Below are 8,135 nucleotides of genomic sequence, written 5' to 3' on the forward strand. Positions count from 1 at the left end.
GCCAAAGCATTATCAGAGTAACAAGCGTCCCAACTCTCCGCTTTTAATAGGGTATGAGCTCTTTCCAAGAGAAAACTTAGTGAAAACCCTTTGGTATTCCCTTTGACTTCTAGGTTAGCCTCAGTTTCCCTCTCGTCCATGTGGAACGCTCTAGCAATGACTTCAGGTGGCAAAAGATTCATCCACCCCTTCAAACAATGGCTTGTTCTGCATAGGAATCCTAACAAGACGCTTGAATTCTTCTAGCATTGGTGCTAGCTGGAAATCTCGGAACGTGAAACACCTCAAAGGCAGGTCATAGAATTGGGCCAGAGTGACTAAGGCTGTATGGTCCACTCTTTGGTTGAGGATGCTGAGAAGATTTCCATAGTTTTTCCCAAAATTGATTTTGTATACTAGGTGCATTTGGGAAACCAAGTCACGCAAGCTTCTTAGATCGGGATCCTTAAACTTGAAAGAGTAAATGTTTCTTTTGCTTGATTCCATGCTTATTGAATTACTACGACTTATGATGCTCAGATTCCTTGGAAATAAAATAATATGAATGTTATGTTAAGAATAATGTTTTTTATGCATGCTACAGGTAAGTTAACATACGGGACGTAAGAGTGGGTATCCTTGATTACTAAACAACCCTTTTGGAAGGCACTAAAGTTAGTAGGTTCCCAAAGTCATCAATCACTATTTAGGAAGGTTATTGTCATGATGAAGGCTCATCCGACAATAACGTCCCTAAAAAGAGTCTCATTTGGGTGAGGTCTTCATATGGTCCCAAAGAGGAAGACTCCTAGTGGGTCCATACTATGTAACTCTCGAGTCCAAGGTTCTAACAAGGTTATCAGAGTCACAGATCGGGCTTGGAAATATTACTGTAGGGTAATAATATGTCCAAGAGATCTCATCTGATTGGGGCTTTCGTATTAAGTCTGAAACTTTTTAGGTAAACACTACATAACTACCGGATATAGTGGGTTAAAAGGTCCCTAGAGTAATTGATCCAACTTGAGAATACTATCATCGTGACGAAGACTCGTCGGGCAACAATATCTCAAGAGAATCTCGTCTAGGCGGGGTCTTCGTATCGTCCCAACAAGGAAGACTCCTTGTGGGCGTCCACTATGCAACCACCAACTTAAACTTATGGTTTTTCTCAAACTCGGGTAGAGAGCCTATCTCACAAAGCACCACTAACTAGAGAGCCCCAAATGAGACATAGTCAATAAATCACAATACAATAATTATGATAGAATAATAACAGAATAAAGATAACAAACAAACAAGGTTAACACTCAATACATGAATTGAACTAAGTTAGGCTTCACTCTCTCTTGCTTGGAGCTACTCCCCAGCAGAGTCGCCATCTGTCGCATCTCGAAAAATACGATTCCTCGCGATGGTCACGGAAAAAATTAGTTCGAACAGAGTCGCCACCGAACTTTATTCATCCCAATAAAGGAATGGGAAAATATAGGTAAAACCTTTTAAAAAATAAAATAATGGTCGTCGCAACCATATTCGGGTTCGGGAGTCGATTACGCGAGGGGAAGGTATTAGAACCCCTCATGTCCGTTGTACTCAACGGGAACCTTTTAGTTTAATTTGTGATTTGACTGTTAACTTATGTTGTTTGTTTTCTTTGAGTGATAAAAATATTGAAAATAGAGATGGATGGAAACCTCAAAGGGGGGAAAAGGGAGGTTTTTTTTATTAGTGTGCTCGCCAAGATCTCGCAATCTCGTGTCTACGTATCCTTATGGTGCAATAAGGAAATCAGAGCATTCATAGTTCAGGGAACTACGATTTGTTGGCGTCTTTTAATAAAGGACCGTTTAGAACGTGTTCTAAAGGCTAAACGTTGGCTTATCTACTCTCGGAGGAGGCTTAAGAACTAGTTTGTTGTGCGCATTAGAAAGGATTGAACATTGTTCTTTCTGAAAAGAGTTTTGATCACACGGAGGTGACAAGTTAAGTTAATATGTTGGATGTTTTGTTTGATTGGTTTCGATCCCACGTGTGCGAAGAAAAGATAAATTTGATGCGTCGAGACATTTTGTTTTGGATGACGATTACTCGGATAGTCGAGTAAGACAACTCGTATCCTAATAATCGAGGAGAGGAATCAAAGGCTCTAGACCATCTCCATTTTCATCCTTAATTGTGAAAGGATTGGATAATGTTAAGGATATTTTAAGTGAATGACGAATACTCAGATAGCCGAGTAAGACAACTTGTATCCTAATGGTCGAGGAGAGGAATCGAAGGCTCTAGAACATCTCCCTTTTCATCCTTTATTTTAAAAGGATTTAATAACCGTTAAGGTGTTTTGAATGGATGATGATTGTCGTATTACGCGAAAAACCGGCGGGAAAAAGAAACAACAGAGCCGCCACCGTGCGTTATTTATCCCAAAGGCGGGAAAGGAAACGCTCGAAGTAAACCTGGAAAGGAATGATCTCGCGACCAGAGATTGATGGGATCGGGAGTCGGTTATGCGAAGGGAAGGTATTAGCACCCCTACGCATCTGTCGTACTCGACGGGATCCACGCTCAGAAAGAATAGAAGAAAGGTTGCTAAAAACTGCTTACAAACTGCACAAGGCTGGAAACAAACACAGATAAAAGACGGAAGAAACGGGACTCGGCAGGATATCGCATCCTGGGCCTACGTAATCTGTCAGACACAAACATCAGAGTCGACGTAGTTCGGGGAAGTGGGAAACGTGCTTGCTAGGATGTCGCATCCTATGCATACGTATCTTCTCTAACCAGAGAAAGAATCAGAGCACTCGTAGCTCGGCTAACGCACGCCAAACAAAGACACAAACAGGAACCTGACTGCCAATCGCTGGACTTATGTCAGACTCCACACAAACAGGCAAACCTGGAAACCGAATGCCAATCGCTGGACTTACATCAGACTCTGAACCAACAAACACACACAGGAAACCAACTGCCAATCGTTGGACTTATGTCAGACTCCAAACAAACACAAAGGGGTTGAAAAAGAAAAAGGGCGCCCGGAGAGATCGGCTCATCTCTTGCCTACGTACCTCATCTGGTATGAGGATCAGGGCGACGTAGTTCCCCTAAACAGGGAAAGAACTTCTAACCTAACCAGAGACAAAGGGAGATAACAAGCTACTAGGGAGACTACGACTCGAGCCTAGAAGTTGTCATGCATATGATCCCTATGTTGAGGTCTCTATCCTAACTAGCACAGGAAGCAAGCTATCTTAAACACAGCACAATCAAACAAATACAAGCACAATAAAGCAAGCACACACACTATATGCAAACAATTGGCTCATACAAGGCTAGGCTGTAGAAACAAGCCAACTAGAATGGGGTGTTTTTTAGCTCTTAACCCTAACATTGAGAGTTAGGGTGAAGCAGATGAAATGGGAAGTGAGGGTAAGACCTCACAGCTCTTATCCCTGGCCTGGGAGAGCATGAATCAAATAGAAAGTGTGGGAGTTCAGAATGAGGGAACTCTTCTCCACATGACTGACACAACAAGATCTTGGGTTCTTATTCAAATTGCATCAACACATGGTGTGAGCAAAGTGAATGACACAACTGAATAGCAGGGGATGGATTGCACATCCCTTTTATCTGCCAATTGCCTCTTAAGAGGTCTTTACCTGCTTGGCACAAAATTAAACAAACACAAGCATTGCCTCTTAAGGAGGGCTTCAGACAGATGCCTGCCAACATAACATGACAGGTCTTCCAGACTACATGAAGATCAAGGAATTATACCTCAGTGGTAAGCAAACCACAAGCAAGCAAAGCAAAGTTCAAATGAACTTAAAGCAACTTAGGTACCTGTGGAAACATCTAAACCAATCAGTACAAAATCCAGACAAACAGTCAACAGTCAATGTTAAACAGACAACCCAATATGCAACACATAGGCCATAAACACAAGTGAACCATCATCAAGGCCTACAAAACAAGCAAATATTAGCCAACAACAACAAATTATCAAGCTCAAATGAAGGAGCAACATCAATCATGCAGATGCACACTTGAACCTGAAATCACAACTCAAATGGTAAGTCCAAACCACTAGGTCAAAGCCTAGGGTCAAAAGGGGATCAAAAATCCAAAACAGAAATTCAAACTCAACATGAATCATATTTAACCAATCAAGAACAAATCCTAAAAAGGACCAAATCAAAATCATCATGCAAGTTCATGTAATAAGCAAGAGAAGTCAATGACCAATTCAAGGCACACATTTGAACATTAAGAATGAAAATTCCCAATCAAAACAAAAATGATTCAAATAATTCTGGAAAAATTCATGAACATTCAACACATCCAAAACATCCATCATGCAAAAAATCAGAAGCATTAGAGGTCATTTGGCATGGAAATCAACTTGCACAATCAAGACAATCAAATGTGTGACACAAATTGTCACACCATGTAAACACAAGCATAAAACAGAATTGGTGCATGAGAAAAATCCCAAACCAAGCCTCAAAGGTCCATCAATGTGTCTAGAATCAGCATGTAAAATTTCAAGTTCATTGGATTAAAAACAAGCATTTCATGATAGTTTGAACAAAGCAAGGTCATACAAGCACACATGATCAATCAACCTAGAACAAATAAAATTCCAGCCATGCACAACTTTTGAAATCATGATCATAAAAAACTAGACATTCTAAGGATCATTTTGCAAAAAATTGGGAGTGAATTGGATCATTTTTCAATTTACTATGATTTTATGAAGTTAGCATAAAATTTGAAGTCAAACATGTGACAAGGCATATGGAAATGGAGGGAAAACATGAAAATGCATGAACATTTGAAAAAATGCCCTCGCCCAGAATCGAACCGTGTCCAAGTTCAAAAGGAGCGCGCCAAGTGCAAACGTCACCGTTTCAATTAAGAACCCAAGCGCTGCAGATTAGGACGGTTCAAACCGTCGCTATCTGCAAAAAACCGCCGTAATTTTCCAGAAAATGCAGCAATGCATGCATCTTCATCTTCTTCATGATGAAGATGATGAATGTTCATCCTCAAATTTCCAAAAATTCCAGAATTGCTCAGAATTTTACAAATTATATATCGTTGGAAAGCTCTTTCAATGTAGAATTCAAATATCATATTATCTAAGCCTAAATCTCCATGGATTCTCTGAATCGAAGCAAAGAAGTTTCTAGATCTAAACTTGAAATCATCATATCTCACTCAATTTTCATCCAAATTCCACAAAATTTATATCAGAATTCTCACCACAACAAGATCTACACAATTATGCTCATGGATTGAAGAATTATGAAGATCGAAAATCATACCTCTTGAAGAGCAGAACCTTGTTTTGCACGTTCCAAGGCTTGTAATGGTCCAGATCAATTCCAGGAGTCTTGTGGAGATGTTTGATGAAGAATTGGAAGCTTAAATACATGTGAATCCAACTGAATTTGAAAACTCCATTAATGCTTCAAGCTCCAAGCATGCACGAAATTGAGCAGAAATCCACAAGATGCACGTTCAATCTTACTTAAAAACACTCCATGATCATGAATTCACCAAGAGAAATGAGGTTTATGTGAAGAATTTGGAAAATCTTTTTGAGAGGAAATTTTGGAAAATTTCAAGATCTAGATCTGAAAATGTGTGTTATCCATGAAAACAGTTGTGATTAAGCTTTTATATGTCCTCTTAATCATTTTGAAATTAACACTAAGCCAAAGCTAATTGGGATTAAGAGAGTATAAGGTGCATGCACGAATTTGCACTTTCACCTCATGCATGAGATGCATGCGTGAACAGTAACATGTAGCTCACTATTTTCACTCAAAATCACATTTCAAACCCAATGGTAATGGTAGAAAGTCCATACAATGCACCATTTTTAAATTTCCAATTTTCCCTCCAAAATTGACTTGGATATGCCAATTGTCATGTGATAACATTTCAAGCAATGTGATGGTTGATTTGGAAACCTCATGACATGAGAAGAACAATGCAAAAAGAACCACCAAATTTGGAGTTTTGGTTCAAGAGATATGGCCATTTGAAGTTTCAAGCATACTTTGCAAAGATTTGATCATAACTCCTAAACCATTCATTAGAAATTCATGATCTTGGACTTTTTGGAAATGGGAGAGAAAGATCTTCAACTTTCATGTTGGACAAAATTTCATTTGAATCTTCTTTGATGTTAGAAAGTTGAGTTGAAGTTGATCCAAAAACTTGCCATTTTTGGAAACTTTCAAATTACAGGTCACTTTCCATTTTGGGAAACTTTTGATCTGGCTTCAAAATCTTCAATGTAGATGTTTGACATGTTGAATAACCTTCTTTTAGACATGAATGAAGTGTCTCAATCCATTTCTCCATCTCCTAGCCCTCAGTTGACTTGCAGTTGACTTTTATGGGCCTTAGATGACTTGGTCATGCACTGTGGACTTTGAGCCTCTAGTATTGGTCAAGTTGCTTCAAAATAAACCTTGGGTCATGTAAGCTCATTAGAACAACCATAGGGTCTTCATCTCATGGAAATGCTTGGTCTCTTGCACAGATGAATTCTCCTGGTCAGTTTTGACTGATGAAATGCAACATGCTATGCAATGCTAATGACCTAAAAATGAAATGTATGTACAAATGGGAGGTGCAAATTTGAGGTGCTACAGCTGCCCCTATTCAATCAACTGGGAACCTGAACGAATGAGAGCAACGACTGTCAGACTTTCAAGGTACACAGGGATTGAATACCAAAGAACCGTAGAAATTTGCACTCTGCGGGGGATCCAGAACAGAAAGTTCACCAATGGCAACCTCCATTGGGATCTGATATTTATCACGGGACCAGACAAGACGTCTACCAACGACTCCCCTGGGGATTTTGATTTTTATCAAAGGAAGGGACCACGTCCAGACATCGAAAGATGAATGGAAAAGGATACATCCAGACGTCAACTGACGAATGGGAAAAACTCAACGTTTACCAATACCAACGGAGAGGTGACCAGACATCAATGGATGAACTGGGAGAAAGAGATACAACCAAATGTCAACGGACGAATGGGAAAAACTCAACGTTTATCGAAACCAACGGAGAGGTGACCAGACATCAACGGATGAATGGGAAGACTCGACCAGTCGTCAACGGACGAATGGGAGAAGCTCGACGTTTACCAATACCAACGGAGAGGTGACCAGACATCAACGGATGAACTGGGAGAAAGAGATACAACCAAACGTCAACGGACGAATGGGAAAAACTCAACGTTTATCGATACCAACAGAGAGGTGACCAGACATCAATGGATGAACTGGAAGAAAGAGATACAACCAAACGTCAACGGACAAATGGGAAAAACTCAACGTTTATCAAAACCAACAGAGAGGTGACCAGACATCAACGGATGAATGGGAAGACTCGACCAGACGTTAATGGACGAACGGGAGAAGCTCGACGTTTACCAATACCAACGGAGAGGTGACCAGACATCAACGGATGAATGGGAAGACTCGACCAGACGTCAACAGACGAACGGGAGAAGCTCGACGTTTATCGACACCAACGGAGAGGTGACCAGACATCAACGGATGAATGGGAATACTCGACCAAACGTCAACGGACGAACGGGAGAAGCTCGACGTTTACCAATACCAACGGAGAGGTGGCCAGACATCAACGGATGAATGGAAGAAAGAAATACAACCAGACGTCAACGGACAAATGGGAAAAACTCAACGTTTATCGATACCAACGGAGAGGTGACCAGACATCAATGGATGAACTAGGAGAAAGAGATACAACCAAACGTCAACGGACGAATGGGAAAAACTCAACATTTATCGAAACAAACGGAGAGGTAACCAGACATCAACGGATGAATGGAAAGACTCGACCAGACGTCAACGGACGAACGGGAGACGCTCGACGTTTACCAATACCAACGGAGAGGTGACCAGACATCAACGGATGAATGGGAAGACTCGACCAGACGTCAACAGACGAACGGGAGAAGCTCGACGTTTATCGAAACCAACGGAGAGGTGACCAGACATCAACGGATGAATGGGAAGACTCGACCAGACGTCAACGGACGAACGGGAGAAGCTCGACGTTTACCAATACCAACGGAGAGGTGGCCAGACATCAACGGATG

This window comes from Lathyrus oleraceus, chromosome 5, assembly GCF_024323335.1.
Source record: "Lathyrus oleraceus cultivar Zhongwan6 chromosome 5, CAAS_Psat_ZW6_1.0, whole genome shotgun sequence".
Taxonomy (NCBI): Eukaryota; Viridiplantae; Streptophyta; class Magnoliopsida; order Fabales; family Fabaceae; genus Lathyrus; species Lathyrus oleraceus.